The following is a 19,715-nucleotide window of genomic DNA, read 5'->3' as shown; positions in this document are numbered from 1 at the left end:
AGTACCTTGGAATCATACTTGATTCCAACCTCTCTTTTAAAAAGCATGTGAAAAAGGTAATTCAAATAACCAAATTCAACCTAGCTAATTTCCGATTTATACGAAATTGTTTGACCACAGAGGTAGCAAGACTGTACTTCAAATCGATGATACTCCCCCACTTAACATACTGCTTGACTAGTTGGACCCAAGCTTGCTATACAACATTAAAACCTATTCAGTCTGTCTACAAACAGGCTCTCAAAGTGCTCGATAGGAAGCCCAATAGCCATCATCACTGTTACATCCTCAGAAAGCATGAGCTCCTGAGTGCAATACACCGACGCATGTCTTGTATTCAAGATCCTAAATGGCCTGGCTCCCCCTCCACTCAGTATTTTTGTTAAACAGAAAATCCAAACATATGGCAGCAGATCCACAAGGTCTGCCATGAGACTGTATAGTTCCCTTAAGGAAAAGCACCTTTAGTAAATCCGCTTTCTCTGTGAGAGCGTCCCATATCTGGAATACACTCCCATCAGACACACATAACTGCAACACCTATCACACTTTCACAAAAAACATGAAGACATGGCTAAAGGTCAATCAGATTTGTGAACATAATCCCTAGCTGTGTATTGCCACTTTCCATGTTGTCTGTTGTCTGTAGCTTGTGAGGTGTGGAAACACTTTGTTTTTATGGATTTTGTCTTGTTGCTTTTTGTTCTATGTTGCTCTGTCTGTATGCTACATCTTGCTTGTCCTATGTTGCTCTGTCTGTATGCTATGTCTTGCTTGTCCTATGTTACTCTGCGTGTGCTCACTGTTCTATGATTGTCTATATTGTAATTGTTTTTAATAACCTGCCCAGGGACTGCGGTTGATAATAACCTGCCCAGGCACTTTTACTTAAACGTTGATTAATGTGCACTGTCCCTGTAAAAATAAAATAAACTCAAAACTCAAACAACAAATATATCCTACATTTCTTTTGGACAAATTTGCTCACCACCAACAGAAAACAACTTCCATTTCACATGATAATCAACTACAATGATTCACCTTCACCAATATAAACATGGTGTCTACTGGATGTCAACAATTAAAAACAAGAAAAAAACACGTATTTCTAAATAATAATATACAATAGGATTAATTGATTCTCCTTTTTCTTTCTATAGAATCCTAAAACCCACTAGCTTCTAGACCTCTCGTCTTCCTAAAACTCACTAGATTCTAGAACTCTCCTCTTTCTAAATCCCACTAGCTTCTAGAACTCTCGTCTCCTTGGAACGAGCCCAAACAAAACTCATCTCCAATACGGAAAAACATGCAGTCAAAATAAATAAAGATCCATAGCAACGCACTAGCTAAACGCAAAACACAAATCTTATATCCATTTGGGGGGGAAATCAGGTTGAACCTGCTCTTGAAATTAACATAACAAAACAAAAAACACATGGAAATGGAGATATCTTTTACCTCACTGGTTAGAGGACAACCTGCAGAAGACGGTCAGCTACATTTTGGAGTGACGCATTTAAATTTAGGGGTCGCTGAACAAAGGAACTCCTTTTTCTATAGAATCCTAAAACTCACTAGCTTCTAGAACTCTCGTCTTCCTAAAACTCACTAGCTTCTAGAACTCTCATCCCCTTGGAACGAGCCCAAAAATAAACTCAAATCAAATTGTATTAGTCACATGCGCCGAATACAACAGATGTAGACCTAACAGTGAAATGCATACTTACGAGCCCCTAACCAACAGTGCAGTTTCAAAAAAATACAGAAAAGAAGAGATAAAACTCATCTCCAACACGGAAAAACATGTCAAAATAAATTGTGATCCATGGTAACGCACTGGCAAAATGCAAAACAAATCTTTTTGACTGCCAACCCCAGAGACAATCAGCAACCAAGTTGTCCTTACCACTGACATGTCTGATTTGAAGAGGAAACTCCTGCAATATCCGTAGTAACTTTCCACCTCACTGCAGAGCTTCTCTCTCTTTTCAGGGTTCACTAGAAAGGCATGTTGTTGGATCAGGGCCCAGTCCCCAATGTCATGCTCTAGTACATTTGGGTTGGCACATGTGAGAATAAACCCTGATATTCATAAAAACACGGCAACAATGTGAATACAATTGTACCAAAAAATTGTCAGTTGGTTGCATAAATAATAATCATTACTAAATCTTACATGAAATATAAATATGAAATATTTGATTGCATAGTCTTATTTTCGACGTCTTTTCAATGGCATTTTGCTAGGTGGGATATCCCCAATGTCAAAACACAGTTTTAACGTGTCCAAATCAATAACCAATATGCAGAAACAGTTTGTGATAAATTGAAAACCTAAACATAACATGTGCTATGTACACAAACATCTGCCACAATAATCATATTACTTGTATTTTTTAAAACAAGCACCTTATAAACTGCACAAGCACCAGAAACGCTGCTGTTTTGACAAGTAGCAATAAATCACTGATATCCATTAGGGGGGAAATCAGGTTGTTCGTGCTGTTGAAACTAACAACTAAAAAAACACATGGAAATGGGAGATATATTTTACCTCACAGGTTAGAGGACAACCTGCAGAAGACAGTCAGCTACATTTTGGAGTGATGCATTTAAATTTAGGGGTCCCTAAACAAAGGAACACAACACTTATTTGTCATAACTCATCGATATCATGTTGACTAGCTACATCGTGATTCCAGTGGGTAACCAACATGGTAAGTGTAACACAACTCTTTTTGTGTTAATCACTTTTTGTTAAATCTCATAAATAGTAACTCTTCCATTTCAGAGCCTGGATTTTCCCCCTGAGGCTAATATCCATATCATGTTGAAATCAATAGAACAGGGGACAAACGTTTAGGGTTCTACATTGTGACATCATTAAAATACTCCTACTACAATGTTAAAACATTCTACATTGTGACATTAATTAATTGATATCATGAAACAACTCCTTCATGTATTTTCTGATGTTTAATCAGAGATCTTTTATCAGAGTATCTCTTCCCACATTGATCACAGCTAGGAGGTTTCTCTCCTGTGTGTGTTCTCTGATGTGATACTAGGCTGGTTAGCCAAGCAAATCTTGTCCCACATTGACTACAGCTATATTGTTTCTCTCCTGTGTGTGTTCTCTGGTGTATAGTGAGATAGCTTGACGTAGAAAAACTCTTCCCACATTGAGTACAGCTATATGGTTTCTCTCCTGTATGAGTTCTCTGGTGTTTAGTGAGAATTAGGTGTATAGTCTGTACCTATCATTATACAGTGAGGTACAGCTGCTACCAGTAGGGCTGAGTGGAGGGTGTATAGTCTATACCTATCATTATACAGTGAGGTACAGCTGCTACCAGTAGGGCTGAGTGGAGGGTGTATAGTCTATACCTATCATTATACAGTGAGGTACAGCTGCTACCAGTAGGGCTGAGTGGAGGGTGTATAGTCTATACCTATCATTATACAGTGAGAATTTTAGATGTAGAAAAACTATTCCCACATTGGTTACAGCTATAAGATTTCTCTCCTGTGTGTGTTCTCTGGTGTAATTTTAGGCTGTCTGGCCGAGTAAAACTCTTCCCACATTGATTACAGGTATAAGCTTTCTCTCCTGTGTGTGTTTTCTGGTGCTTCTTCATATTCTGTGAAGATGAGAATCTTTTTCCACAATCTGAACAATGGAATGGCTTCTCTCCTGTGTGTACTCGCTGGTGTCTAGTCAGATGGCAAGATGAAATATAAGTCTTCCCACATTGATCACAGCAATAAGGTTTCTCTCCTGTGTGTGTTCTCTGTACAGTCAGTTCACTAGATGTAATAAAACTTTTCACACATTGATTACAACTAAAAGATTTCTCTCCTGTGTGTGTCCTCTGGTGTGATAACAGGTTGCTTGACTGAGTAAAACTCTTCCCACATTGAGTACAGCTGTACGGTTTCTCGGTTTCTCTCCTGTATGTGTTCTCTGGTGTATAATCAGATAGCTAGATGTAGTAAAACTCTTCCCACATTGATCACAGCTGTAAGGTTTCTCTCCAGTGTGAATTCTCAGGTGTACTTTTAGTGCTTTTAATCTTAAGTAACTCTTCCCACAATCAAAACAGTGGTGAGATTTCTCTCCTGTATGTGTTCGCTGGTGTATTTTAAGTTCTGATGAAGATTTGCAATGTTTTCCACAGTCAGAGCAGCAGATAGATTTCTTCCCTGTGGGTCTCTGCTGGTTTTTCTTGAGGGGATAGAATCTGGACAGACTCTTCTCTGACTCGTTAGCATCATGATGTTGAGGCTCCCCAGAGGATCCATGATAGTCACGTCTCTCTCCTGTGTGAACAAGTCAGACAGATAGTTAAAGGCTCACAACAGCAGAAATCCACTGTAAAAGGTGATGCCAACAGCGTAGCCATGATACTGTACAACAATTGACGTCTGTAATGAATGTTAAAATTACTTGACAATTGTCTTAAGACAGTCAAGTGAGCAACAATAGTCATATTTAGTCTTGTTTTCACATTAGTAGTAACTAGAAATAAGTAAAAGGTGTTGAACTCCTAAGCAGTGTGCCAGGCGACTTTTGTTCTCAAATATAGGCACCTTTCTGTGTTTCCTAAAATTGCGACAAGGGCGATGCGCACACAATTTGATTGCAGAAACACCTCCCTGCTAATGCAGAAACCGCTAGTTATGGATGTAGTATATCTGCCTGGAGCAAAAATGGTGAGCAAGTGGCCTAAGCTGTGCCATTAGAGATTCTGGGTTCGAGTCCAAGCTCTGTTGCCGGCAGGGATATCCTTGTCTCATCGCGCACTAGCGACTCCTGTGGCGGGCCGGGCGCAGTGCACGCTGACCAGGTTGCCAGGTGTACAGTGTTTCCTCCGACACATTGGTGCTGCTGGCTTCCGGGTTGGATAGGCATTGTGTCAAGAAGCATCGCGGCTAGGTTGGGTTGTGTTTCGGAGGTCGCATGGCTCTCGACCTTCGCCTTTCCAGAGTCCGTATGGGAGTTGCAGCGATGAGACAAGACTGTAAGTACCAATTGGGGAGAAAAAAGGGGTGAAAAAAATATATATATTTAAAAAATGGTGAGCAAAGATTTTAGTTTTCACAATGTATTCTGAATATTACAGCACTAGATCAGGAGTGCTACTCAAGGAAACTCACATTAAGCTCTGTGTCTATTCACTAATTCACCACCATGGGGGAAACTCAGGGGAGTTCTCATAGGCTGACAGCAAATAAAGCCTCCATTTACAGGTTGATTATGATTATTATTATCATAATTTGACACTACTTTGGATTATAATTGTAAGGCTCGTTTGAATGTCCTGATTTAATATAATGTTTGTGTTATTGTCGAAAATGCACTACTTTATATTTAAAAACGACTTCAACCAGTAAAATGATCATTGGCTAGTTTTCCATCAGCCTGACATCAGCCTGACAATGAGATTTTGTCCACTAAGTGTATGCCAAAATGGTCTATAATCTCACCTAAATATAACATAGACCTACTGTAGGACCCATAACTTCACCTAACAACAACATAGATCTAGGACTATAAATCATTTAATATTTTAGGTGAAACAAGGAGACTAAAATGTCTTTGTCATGACAATTCATAACCTGATCACCAGATAATTTTGTGAATAATCCCACTAGGCTACTCTGTAATGTGTTGTCATTCTAAATGTCCTGAATAAAGGAAAATAGCTCTGTGTGTTGTACAATAGCCTATCCACCAAGGAACAGTTCTCTACACATTATGAGCTAAGTATCTCCGTTTCCAAACAGACTAACGAGACCCTACTGTAAATCAAGTAGACAATAACACATTATAAACATCAATTTGTTTGGGATGTTGGATCCAACGTGGAGCACGGCATAACTGTCTTTACCGGTGTAATGAATGAAGAACTACATTTGACTGGCATGAAGAAAATGATTTCCTGGATCAGCTGATGATAGTTGAACATGTGACTGTAACTAAACAGCTACAGTATTAAGTATTATGTGTAATTATATAAGAACCGCATTAATGACAGTATCCATTTTGGTGTTGTCAATAAAGTTAAGGTGACACTCGGTTAGAACCATTGGATTTAGTAAACTGAAATGATTTAGGATTTCTGTGCCCATGAAAACTGTTTTCCCAGCGTAACATAAGGAGACACTAAATGTTACGTTTTTAGAGAGCATTTCAGAGATCTGAATACAAAAAAACTGTCCGACAGCAAGATCCAGTACTTAAGTTAAAGTTCATCATATGACAAGCTTAACGTTATGACTATAACTACTGTTCCCTGAAGGAGGGAAACTAGGTACAACATACTATTAAATCCACACGTTATGACTATAACTACTGTTCCCTGAAGGAGGGAAACTAGGTACAACATACTATTAAATCCACACCTCGCTGGAAGCCCCGCCTTCCACAGGTGATGAGCGTGAGACTCGGATATATTCCTTAAATGATTTAATCCTTAAATTTAATACCTCACTTCCCCGACCCAGGAAGTGGCGGAGCCAAACAGGTGTTGTAACTCGTTCATAACTGGCACGCAGATCGGTAGAAATGGTAAGATAAATTGGCACTTCAAACGGAAATGGAAAAAGTTTGCCTATTTTACCGGAAACTCCAGGAGCATAACGTCAGAATTAACGAAGGCCAGCAGCAGGTGGGGAATTGGTTATTTTCTTCTGGTTATATTGACCTCTGGCTTCCTCAAGTCATTTGTGTGTGTTAATTATTTAATCAAACGCTTGAAGCATCAGTTCAGTTCAAGTTCTGCACATACAGTTGATTTTATTAAAACACATGGGGTGTGTCTATATGGAAAAATACACTTCATAACATTTCAACCAATCATATGGTAGAAAGAAAATACAATTTTTTTTATTTTTTAAATCTGCCCTAGAACATACAACATACATGCATTCAGACCCCTTCCCTTTTTACACATTTGGTTATTATAAAATTGATTTTTTTTTCAATTATCAATTTTCAGACAATACCTCATAAAGACATCACAATACCCCATAAAAGTGAGAAAAAAAGTTTAGAAATGCTTGTATATATATATATATATATATATATATATATATATATATATATATATATATATATATATATATATATATATATATATATATATATATATATATATATATATATACACACACATATATATATCTAGGTCATGCCAGTAGGTTACAGTACGTTGTAACTCTCTAGGTCATGCCAGTTGGTTACAGTAGGTTGTAACTCTCTAGGTCATGCCAGTAGTCTACAGTAGGTTGTAACTCTCTAGGTCATGCCAGTAGACTACAGTAGGTTGTAACTCTCTAGGTCATGCCAGTAGGTTACAGTAGGTTGTAACTCTCTAGGTCATGCCAGTAGGCTACAGTAGGTTGTATCTCTCTAGGTCATGCCAGTAGGTTACAGTAGGTTGTATCTCTCTAGGTCATGCCAGTAGGTTACAGTAGGTTGTAACTCTCTAGGTCATGCCAGTAGGTTACAGTAGGTTGTAACTCTCTAGGTCATGCCAGTAGGCTACAGTAGGTTGTATCCAAGTGGAAACAATTATCAACCCAATGTGGAAAGTGTTGAATTTGGTCAACAACAAAATGAATGGCTTATTTGCTACGTGAGGTTTACTTGATCTAACAGAAGTTTCGTAATGATTGAGTTGTTATGTGGACACGTGACATACCGACAACTTTTATAAAAACACTATAGGAGTTGTCTCCAGATCGCTATGCATATTCATGCTAGTAGCTTAGCATCTCTCTCCATTGAATACAGGCGGTTGACGTCAACAACCCTCATAGAATATAAACAATAGATTACAATAATAAGATGTATCCACCAATCCAAAGACAGGATAGGTGGGAGATAGACAACCCACAGTGCAGCTTTGTGGACAACGACTCCCCTTGTTAGGACGGAGAGACATCTTGTCAGTATATCCATAATCTTTGGTGTAGCCAACCCAACTCTCACATGGCTCTATTGGGGGTCACGGTGTGTAGTAAAACATCACTACATTAAAATCACTACATGCCGTGGCCCCCAGTCTGCGGTCAGCAGATAGACCCTCCTCAAATATATATGTTAAGTCACTTTTTGGAAACGGAACGGAGAAAACAAGGGGTAGCTTGTTCTCTACGTCGTCTGATTCTAGACATATCAGTCATCATCCCAGGGCCCTCCGTTGAAGAGGTATTGACGAGCCAACTCCGAATATCCACAGTTAAAAACTAATTGAAGGCGGTACTTACTGGTGTTACTCAGATCTCCTGTCTCCTCTTCATCTTCCAATGTGACAGTAATCTCTCCTTCCTTCTTCACTCCAAAAACAGCATCATCCTCTTCTTCCTCTTGTTTAACTGAAACGTCTTTCTCTTCACTTTTCACTGTAACAGCCTCACCCTCTACTTGTTGTTTTACTGAGACATCCTCCTCTTCCTTCTCCTCTTTCACGACAATGTTCAGCCCCAGAGCTTCTCTCTCCGTCCAGCAGACCTCCTCTTCTTTAACAGGAGGGGAGTAGTTTAGGGAGCTCATGTTCGGGGATGTTAGCTAGCTAGCTATCATTAGCGACCAGGCTAATGCTAACTTAACCAGCCAGCTACTATAGCTGACTAATAAAAAATAACGTAATATTAAATTAAATAGGTTAACAAGTAGATACGACAGAAGTGTGTCTAAAACACAGTAGCTAATATAGACCGAAAGCGTATAAATAGCTTGAATCTTTCGGCTATGTTGGCTAGCAAGCTACCGAGGTGGTTGACGAGCTGTTTATGAAGAACCGTCCACTAGATTATACGTCACGCTGCAGCATCGCCTGAAAGACGCATATCGCCGTCTGCTGACTGGAGGGAAACGCAGTTGAGGATCACATTTTATATTCAGACTAAGATTATTTTACATGGATTTAATTAAATAATACTATTATATTGAGACATACAAAGACAGGAATGTGTTGATTGATTAGTGAGAATAAAAAATGTTTACTACAGCACATTTAAGACAGTTTCATTCAGTCAAACAACATATAAATAAGTAGCCAGTTACTGTAGGTCTATACTGCTCCTACATGGTGTTACAATACATCATGTAGATGTATATAATGAACAGACTAGGTCTATACTGCTGCTACATGGTGTAACAATACATCATGTAGATGTATATAATGAACAGACTAGGTCTATACTGCTCCTACATGGTGTAACAATACATCATGTAGATGTATATAATGAACAGACTAGGTCTATACTGCTCCTACATGGTGTAACAATACATCATGTAGATGTATATAATGAACAGACTAGGTCTATACTGCTCCTACATGGTGTAACAATACATCATGTAGATGTATATAATGAACAGACTAGGTCTATACTGCTCCTACATGGTGTAACAATACATCATGTAGATGTATATAATGAACAGACTAGGTCTATACTGCTCCTACATGGTGTAACAATACAACATGTAGATGTATATAATGAACAGACTAGGTCTATACTGCTCCTACATGGTGTAACAATACATCATGTAGATGTATATAATGAACAGACTAGGTCTATACTGCTCCTACATGGTGTAACAATACATCATGTAGATGTATATAATGAACAGACTAGGTCTATGCTGCTCCTACATGGTGTAACAATACATCATGTAGATGTATCTAATGAACAGACTAGGTCTATACTGCTCCTACATGGTGTAACAATACATCATGTAGATGTATATAATGAACAGACTAGGTCTATGCTGCTCCTACATGGTGTAACAATACATCATGTAGATGTATATAATGAACAGACTAGGTCTATACTGCTCCTACATGGTGTAACAATACATCATGTAGATGTATATAATGAACAGACTAGGTCTATACTGCTCCTACATGGTGTAACAATACATCATGTAGATGTATATAATGAACAGACTAGGTCTATACTGCTCCTACATGGTGTAACAATACATCATGTAGATGTATATAATGAACAGACTAGGTCTATACTGCTCCTACATGGTGTAACAATACATCATGTAGATGTATATAATGAACAGACTAGGTCTATACTGCTCCTACATGGTGTAACAATACATCATGTAGATGTATATAATGAACAGACTAGGTCTATACTGCTCCTACATGGTGTAACAATACATCATGTAGATGTATATAATGAACAGACTAGGTCTATACTGCTCCTACATGGTGTAACAATACATCATGTAGATGTATATAATGAACAGACTAGGTCTATACTGATCCTACATGGTGTAACAATACATCATGTAGATGTATATAATGAACAGACTAGGTCTATACTGCTCCTACATGGTGTAACAATACATCATGTAGATGTATATAATGAACAGACTAGGTCTATACTGCTCCTACATGGTGTAACAATACATCATGTAGATGTATATAATGAACAGACTAGGTCTATACTGCTCCTACATGGTGTAACAATACATCATGTAGATGTATATAATGAACAGACTAGGTCTATACTGATCCTACATGGTGTAACAATACATCATGTGGGGCTTTAAGGCGATGCTGTTAGTGTGACGTATAATGTAGTGGACGGAACGCTTCTTTCAACAGCAGCAACAGGGAATTTGTACATCAGTCAGTCTGCAATCGCCTGTCGAACAAGCCCAATACCAAACCAATCGGGTGGTTGTTTGATGAAATGAAGCTCCTGGCCCTGCTGTTTGTTTTGATGAGTCCCAGTCTGGAGTCCATTTCCATCTGAGGCAGAGTGCTTCAAGTTGTTTCTGACAGAGGAGCTGGTGGGAAACAGTACAGGAGACCAATCAAATCATCAAATGTATTTATAAAGCCCTTTTTACATCAGCCGATGTCACCAAGTGCTGTACAGAAACAGTCTATGTTATGGAAAGTGCAGGTGTCCTTAATGTTTTGTACACTCAGTATATGTTGTGAATACAAGCTCATTCCCACAGAAAACTACAGAGGGAAGCAGTACCACCCAGTCAACCATCAGACTCCATTGTGAGACGCCTCACAGAGGATATTCAACCATAATTGCAAATCCAAGATGTCAATATCAACAAGGTGCTGATCAGTAAAGAGAAGAGAGACTAACATTCTAGAATGCTCCCTTTTTTCTGCACGGTTCTCACAGTGAGAAACAACAGGATTACAAGAGTGTTCTACGCTGTCTTCATTCGATCCCATTCAAAGTTGCCAATTATTTTATAGGATGAGAATTAAGTGGAGTGACTAATCTTAGCTGGTCTGAGAAAACTGATGAGACTTCTCTCCTTTATGTATACATTGGGCCATTTAAAAAGACACCAATCTGTAAGGCTTCTCTCAAGTGTGTATCCATTGGTGTGTTTTTACATTTCCCAATCGGGAGAAACTCTTGCCACATTAAGAGAAGAAGTAAGGCTTCTCTCCTCTGTGTGTTCTCTGATGACCCTTTTAGCTCAGCTGTTGATAAAAAACAAAATCTACAGTCAGATCAGTGATAATGCTTCTCTCCTTTATGATTACCTTGGTGTCTTTTTAACTGGGCCAGTCGAGAGAAACTCTTTCCACAGTCAGAGCAGGAGTAAGGCTTCTCTCCTGTGTGTATACGTTCATGTCTTTTTAAGTGGCCCAGTCGAGAGAAACTCTATCCACAGTCAGAGCAGGAGTAAGGCTTCTCTCCTGTATGTATACGTGCATGTGTTTTTAAGTTTCCCAGTCGAGAGAAACTCTTTCCACAGTCAGAGCAGGAGTAAGGTTTCACTCCTGTATGTATACGTTCATGTGTTTTTAAGTTTCCCAGTCGAGAGAAACTCTTCCAACAGTCAGAGCAGGAGTAAGGCTTCTCTCCTGTGTGTATTCTCTGATGAACTGTCAGAGACCTTGATGTTGTGAATCTCTTCCCACAGTAATTACAGGGATACAGATTCTCTCCAGTGTGTGTTTTAAGGTGTATTTTTTAGCTTTGATAGAATTGGGAAAATCTCCTCACAATGTGGGCAGTGGTGAGACCTCTTAGCTCTGTGAACTTCCTGCTGTTGCTCTCTGGGATGTAGAGAATGGAGACCATGTTGAGACAATCTCCTCCTCCTCCTCTTCTTCTTTAATGTTGACATTCAGCTCCAGTGTTTGACTGCAGTCTTCCAGCTTCACTGATTCCATCTCTGGATCCTGCAGTGCAAACTGATCTCCACTGTCACAATCAGGACCCAGTGACTGTAGGTTTGGACTCAGTGTGGAAGGAGAGTGGCAGGCTGGGATTGTCCTCACTGTTGACGTTACCGACCTCAGACTGTAGTAATAAAGAGAAAAGGACAGCACAGTTCTTGCGTTTTCCTTATTCTAAAGAATGGTGTGCGCCTACCGGAACTTCCTGTCCCCCCCCACTACTACAGTGCAACAGCGACATCTATTGGACTTCATCCTGAAGTGATTTGTCTGTGTTTCTAGTCTAGAGGTTAACTGATCATTTCATGGTATGACTGTAAACACTGATAAAGTATCATATACATCATGTTGGTATGACTGTAAACACTGATAAAGTACCATATACATCATGTTGGTATGACTGTAAACACTGATAAAGTATCATATACATCATGTTGGTATGACTGTAAACACTGATAAAGTATCACATCCAAATAATCTCAAAATTAAAATTCAAGTATTATATGGCATTTTAAAGATAATCTACTCGTTAATCCAATCACATTGTCTTATTTCAAAAAGGCTTTACGGTGAAAGAAAAACAGATTATTTTAGCATCTCAGCAAAAAAAAAATTAAAAAGCCATTTTCCAAGCACGATAGCCATCACAAAACCAGATATACAGCTAAAATTTAGCACAAACCTTTGACAATCTGAATCAGATGACACTCCTAGGACATCATGTTAGACAATACATGCATTTTTTGTTCGATCAAGTTTATATTTACATCCAAAAAAAAACAATTTCTACATTGGTGCGTGACGTTCAGAAAATGTTTCCTCCCCATAACATCCGGTGAAAAGACACATTTAATTTACCGAAGAACTCATAAAACGTTGAAAAAAAATACAACAATTATTTAAAGAATTAGAGATAATCTACTCCTTTATGCAACCACTTTGTCAGATTTCAAAAATAACGTTACGGAAAAAGCAACATTGTTCAATATTCTGAGTCCAGAATTTAGCCTTCAATGCTAAGCTATACAGTTAGCCTTCAACCACGGCGTCGACAAATCTCTAACAATATGTTGGAAATATTTACTGACCTTTTGCTGATCTTCTGGCGGAATGCACTCGGATGGGCTCCCACTTCCACAAGAAAAATGTTCATTTGTTCTGCAAAAGTCCATCATTTATGTCCAAAATAGGTCCGTTTTGTTGACCCGTCCAGAACTACATGTTACCATGCCAATGTGGCGTGGACGCAAATCCGTAGACGAAATGGCCAAAAAATTCCATTACCGTTTGTAGAAACACGTCAAACGATGTTTCCAATCAATCCTTTAGGGTATTTTTTAACGTCAAATGGGGATAATTTAACAACGGGGCTATAGGTATTCAGTCATACAAGAACAAATAAAAACAACAGCTAAGTCACGTGGATGCGCGTCATAAGACACCTGTTCTCTGATTGGCCAGGGATTGAACGAGACAGATATTTTCTGCCCGGTAACAGATGACGGAATGAAAGAAGTTCCTAAAGATTGTTGACAGCCAATGGAAGAGTCAGGATTTACGTTGCACCTACGATGTCATTGTAGTTTTTTCAAGGTGTTTCAAAAGAAAAACTACATTTCGAATTTCTCCCACTTCCTGATTCAATTTTTTCTCAGTTTTTTTTGCCTGCCGTATGAGTTCTGTTATACTCACAGACACCATTCAAACAGTTTTAGAAACTTCAGAGTGTTTTCTATCCAAATCTACTTATAATATGCATATTCTATTTTATGGGCCAGAGTAGTAACCTGAGGAGGAGAATCACTTAGCCTTTCAACTAATTTTCAAATGATAGGATGCCTATTTAAAAACAGTTTTTCAACATTTCAAGATAGCAGTTAATAAGATCAAACTGAACTAAAGACAGCTGTATCATTTTTTAATTCATTTTGACATATTGTTTGGGACCACTTTTTTTGCTCTGTTTGAAGGCTGTCAGCTTCTTCTCAGGAAGAGAATCCCTTAGCCTTTCGACTAATTTTGGGTTAGTTCGACTAATTTTGGGTTAGTTCTCTCAAGAAGAACTAACCCATCTCAACACGACAGAAAGTAAGACAGGGAAACCAATCTCAACATGACAGAAAGTAAGACAGGAGAACCTATTTCAACATGACAGAGAGTCAGTCAGGAGTCCCTGACCTTATCTTCTCTCAAGAAGATGTCTGGTAGGCCCATTTAAATACATTTTTTGGACATTTCAAGATAGCAGATGTTTGAGTTGGGTCTATTAACACAGCTGTGAGTTGTTATTTTTTTCAATTTTTCATTTTTGACAAAATGAGCAGTCCTGGAAGTGACAGATTTTGACTCATATTGAGTGATAAGACTGAGCTATTTAAAAACACTTTTTCAACATTTCAAGATAGCAGTTAGTTCAGTTTGATCTTATTAAAGACAGCTGTATATTATTTTTTTGGACCCCAAAATATTCTATGTTCACGCCCACTTTTTTTGCACTATGTTCTCCTCCTGAGAAGAAGTTGACAGCCTTCAAACATAGTGACAGGCCAGCTTTAGTGACAGGCCAGCTTTAGTGACAGGCCAGCTTTAGTGACAGGCCAGCTTTAGTGACAGGCCAGTTTTTGTGACAGGCCAGTTTTAGTGACAGGCCAGTTTTAGTGACAGGCCAGTTTTAGGGGTGTGAATACTTTCTGAATGCACTGTATATCAGTATATTAGACTCTCTCTCTCGATGCAGTGATGTTGTTTTCATCACTTCTGGTTTAACACTGCCATCAAGTGGTGATTGTCCAAACTGCACCCCTGTTAAGATATAAAAAGCAAGAGAGATTGGGGGAGAGAGAGCAGAGAGAGAGAGAGAGCAGAGAGCAGAGGGAGAGGGAGAGGGAGAGAGAGAGCAGAGAGCAGAGGGAGAAAGAGAGCAGAGAGAGGGAAGAGAGCAGAGAGAGAGCAGAGAACAGAGAGAGGGCAGAGAACAGAGAAGAGAGCAGAGAGAGCAGATGGAGAGAGAGCAGAAAGATTGCAGAGAGCGAGAGAGAGTGCAGAGAGAGAGCGCAGAGAGAGAGAGTAGAGAGGGAGAGAGAGGAGAGCAGAGCAGACAGTAGAGAGAGCAGAGGACAGAGATGGCAGAGAGAGAGCAGAAAACAGAGAGAGAGAGCTGTGAGAGAGAGCAGAGGGCAGAGAGAGCAGAGAGAGAGAGAGTGCAGAGAGCAGAGCAGATAGAGCAGAGAACACAGAGAGACAGCTGTGAGAGAGAGGCAGAGAGCAAAGAGAGCAGAGAGAAGAGAGAGCAGAGGGAGAGAGAGAGCAGAGGGAGATCGCAGAGAGTGAGAAGAGAGCAGAGAGAGAGAAGAGAGAGGGCAGAGAACAGAGAGCAGAGAGCAGGCTGAGAGAGCAGAGAGAGACTAGAGAGTGACAGAGGGCAGAGAGAGAAGAGAGGGCAGAGAGAGCAGAGAGCAGAGAACAGAAAGTGAGAAGAGAGCAGAGAGAGCAGAGGGAGAGAGAGCAGAGAACACAGAGAGAGCAGAGATCAGAGAGAGCAGAGAGAGAGCAGAGAGTGAGAAGAGAGCAGAGAGTGAGAAGAGAGCAGAGAGAGAGAGAGCAGAGGGAGAGAGAGCAGAGAGAGAGAACAGAGAGAGAGAGCAGAGGGAGAGAGAGCAGAGAGAGAGAACAGAGAGAGAAAGAGCAGAGAGAGAGCAGAGAGAGAGAGAGAGCAGAGAGAGAGAGAGCAGAGAGAGAGAGCAGAGAGAGAGTGAGAAGAGAGCAGAGAGTGAGAAGAAAGAGGTCAGAGAGAGCAGAGAGAGAGCAGAGAGAGCAGAGAGGGCAGAGAGGGCAGAGAGGGCAGAGAGAGAGCAGAGATAAGAGAGAGAGCAGCAGAGCAGAGAGCATTGAGAGCAGAGAGAGATAGCAGAGAGAGAGCAGAGAGCAAAGAGAGAGAGAGAGCAGAGAGTGAGAAAGAGAGAGCAGAGAGTGAGAAAGAGAGAGCAGCAAAAGCAGAGAGCAGAGCGAGAGAGCAGAGAGAGTACAGAGGGAGCAGAGAGATAGAGAGCAGAGAGAATAGAGAGCAGAGAGAGAGCAGAGAGAGAGAGCAGAGAGCAGAGAGAGAGCAGAGAGGGAGCAGAGAGAGAGCAGAGAGAACAGAGAGCATAGAGAGCAGGAAAAGCAGAGAGCAGAGAGAGAGCAGATAGCAGGCTGAGAGAGAGAGCAGAGAGCAGGCTGAGAGAGCAGAGAGAGAGCAGATAGCAGGCTGAGAGAGAGAGCAGAGAGGGCAGAGAGCAGAGAGAGCAGAGAGAACAGAGAGCAGAGAGGGAGAGCAGAGAACAGAGAGAGCAGAGAGAGAGAGAGCGGAGAACAGAGAGCAGAGAGAGAGCAGAGAGAGCAGAGAACAGAGAGAGCAGAGAGAGCAGAGGGAAAGAAAAGAGAGAGAGAGCAGAGAGAGCGAGAAGAGAGGGCAGAGAGAGCAGAGAGAGAGCAGAGAGAGAGAGCACAGAGAGAGAGAGCACAGAGAGAGAGAGCACAGAGAGAGAGAGCACAGAGAGCAGAGAGGGCAGAGAGAGCAGAGATAAGAGAGAGCAGCAGAGCATTGAGAGCAGAGAGAGAGCCGAGTGAGAGAGCAGAGAGCGAGCAGAGCAGAGAGAGCAGAGAGTGAGAGAGAGAGAGCAGAGAGTGAGAAAGAGAGAGCAGAGAGAGAGAGCAGAGAGGGAGCAGAGAGGGCATAGAGAGCAGGAAAAGCAGAGAGCAGAGAGAGAGTACAGAGGGAGCAGAGAGATAGAGAGCAGAGAGCAGTGAGAGAGAGATAGAGAGCAGAGAGAGAGAGCAGAGGGAGCAGAGAGAACAGAGAGCATAGAGAGCAGGCAAAGCAGAGAGCAGAGAGAGAGAGTACAGAGGGAGCAGAGAGATAGAGAGCAGAGAGCAGTGAGAGAGAGATAGAGAGCAGAGAGAGAGAGCAGAGGGAGCAGAGAGAACAGAGAGCATAGAGAGCAGAGAGAGAGAGCAGAGGGAGCAGAGAGAACAGAGAGCATAGAGAGCAGGCAAAGCAGAGAGCAGAGAGAGAGAGCAGAGAGGGAGCAGAGAGAGAGCAGATAGCAGGCTGAGAGAGAGCAGAGAGAGCAGAGAGAGCAGAGAGAGAGAGGGAGAGCGGAGGGCAGAGAGAACAGAGAGAGAGGGAGCAGAGAGAGAGAAGAGTGAGAAGAGTGACCTTGCATCACAACACTCTGTTGCTATAGTGACCCTACATCACAACACTGTTGCTATAGTGACCCTACATCACAACACTGTTGCTATAGTGACCCTGCATCACAACACTCTGTTACTATAGTGATCCTGCATCACAACATTATGTTACTATAGTGATCCTGCATCACAACATTATGTTGCTATAGTGACCCTGCATCACAACACTCTGTTGCTATAGTGACCCTGCATCACAACACTTTGTTGCTATAGTGACCCTGCATCACAGCACTCTGTTGCTATAGTGACCCTGCATCACAACACTCTGTTGCTATAGTGACCCTGCATCACAACACTCTGTTGCTATAGTAACCCTGCATCACAACACTCTGTTGTACATATTTAATTGTTTTGTATTTCATTTCATATTTGACAGAGACATGATGTAAAATCAATAACTAAACTGTTTTCACAATTAACACGTCTTTTCTTGTTTCAAGTATGTTTTATTATGAAAAGTACAATATATCCATGTATACTTGTACAACTATGGAGCGTATGTCCACATATAATTGTACAATTTGTTTTTCAACATAAAAGACAACAAATGATCACATTGGTATTTTAACGGTGTTATTGTAAGAGGTCCTGGGTCAAGGTCCACAATTATAGGAAGACGCGCGTGTGTGTGTGTGTTTGTCCAGTGTGTGTGTGTGTGTGTGTGTGTGTGTTTGTCCAGTGTGTGTGTGTGTGTGTCCAGTGTGTGTGTGTGTCCAGTGTGTGTGTGTGTGTGTCCTGTTTGTCCAGTGTGTGTGTGTGTTTGTCCAGTGAGTGTGTGTGTGTGTGTCCAGTGTGTGTGTGTCCAGTGTGTGTGTGTCCAGTGTGTGTTTGTCCAGTGTGTGTTTGTTTGTCCAGTGTGTGTGTGTTTGTCCAGTGTGTGTGTGTGTGTTTGTGTGTGTGTGTGTGAGTCCAGTGTGTGTGTGTGAGTCCAGTGTGTGTGTGTCCTGTGTGTGTGTGTGTGTGTGTGTGTGTGTGTGTGTGTGTGTGTGTGTGTGTGTGTGTGTGTGTGTGTTTGTCCAGTGTGTGTGTGTGTGTGTGTTTGTCCAGTGTGTGTGTGTGTGTTTGTCCAGTGTGTGTGTGTGTGTGTCCAGTGTGTGTGTGTGTGTGTGTGTTTGTCCAGTGTGTGTGTGTGTGTGTGTGTGTGTGTTTGTCCAGTGTGTGTGTGTGTGTGTTTGTCCAGTGTGTGTGTGTGTGTGTTTGTCCAGTGTTTGTCCAGTGTGTGTGTGTGTGTGTGTTTGTCCAGTGTGTGTGTGTGTGTGTGTTTGTCCAGTGTGTGTGTGTGTGTTTGTCCAGTGTGTGTGTGTGTGTGTGTTTGTCCAGTGTGTGTGTGTGTGTGTGTTTGTCCAGTGTGTGTGTGTGTGTGTTTGTCCAGTGTGTGTGTGTGTGTTTGTCCAGTGTGTGTGTGTGTGTGTGTTTGTCCAGTGTGTGTGTGTGTGTGTGTTTGTCCAGTGTGTGTGTGTGTGTGTGTGTTTGTCCAGTGTGTGTGTGTTTGTCCTGTGTGTGTGTGTCCTGTGTGTGTGTGTGTGTGTGTGTGTGTGTGTGTCCTGTGTGTGTGTGTGTGTGTGTCCTGTGTGTGTGTTTGTCCAGTTTGTGTGTGTGTGTGTGTGTGTGTGTGTGTGTGCGTGTGTGTGTTTGTCCAGTGAGTGTGTGTGTGTCCAGTGTGTGTGTGTCCAGTGTGTGTGTGTCCAGTGTGTGTGTGTGTGTTTGTGTAGTGTGTGTGTGTGTGTGTGTTTGTCCAGTGTGTGTGTGTGTTTGTTTGTCCAGTGTGTGTGTGTTTGTCCAGTGTGTGTGTGTGTGTGTGTGTGTGTCCTGTGTGTGTGTGTGTGTGTGTGTGTGTGTGTGTCCTGTGTGTGTGTGTCCAGTTATTATTTCAGGGACACTGAGTCACCGTCATTCCAAACTGCAAACCATGGATAGAGGGGCTCAGTGAATGTGGAGGTGAATGTGATCAGGTGGGTTAGTGTGTCAGAGGAGGCTCTATAGAAGGACAGAGTGCCGGCTGGCCAGTCCAGATACACTCCTACTCTGTGGGAGCTGGAGGAGGGGACGTCTATGGTAGTGTCATTATTATTGTGCCTGGCAGTGTAACTGCTGTCATCGCAGAACAGACACCAGGACTTGTCATTGTATCCAAGACCACAGTCCTCACCCCATCCTCTCCTGCTGATTCCTTTATATGTCACTCCTATAACAGCCCCCCCACTCCACTCTACCTCCCAGTAACAGCGCCCAGTCAGACCCTCTCTACACAGCACCTGTCCCCAGTCCTCAAATCTCTCTGGGTGATCA

General features: G+C 41.4%; 1 long non-coding RNA gene across 1 annotated transcript; it reads right to left on the bottom strand.

Annotated features, from left to right (window-relative positions):
• Nucleotides 1-12,062: 12,062 nt before the first annotated feature.
• LOC115186720 (uncharacterized) lies at nucleotides 12,063-13,679 on the bottom strand. Its single transcript, XR_003875855.1, has 2 exons — nucleotides 13,283-13,679; nucleotides 12,063-12,318 (listed from the first exon to the last, which is right to left on the bottom strand). It is a non-coding gene; the product is annotated as an uncharacterized LOC115186720 (long non-coding RNA).
• Nucleotides 13,680-19,715: the final 6,036 nt, after the last annotated feature.

Source organism: Salmo trutta, unplaced genomic scaffold (genome assembly GCF_901001165.1).
Source record: "Salmo trutta unplaced genomic scaffold, fSalTru1.1, whole genome shotgun sequence".
NCBI lineage: Eukaryota > Metazoa > Chordata > Actinopteri > Salmoniformes > Salmonidae > Salmo > Salmo trutta.
Note: the sequence above shows the minus strand (reverse complement) of the source record. Positions and strands in the feature narration are given on the sequence as shown.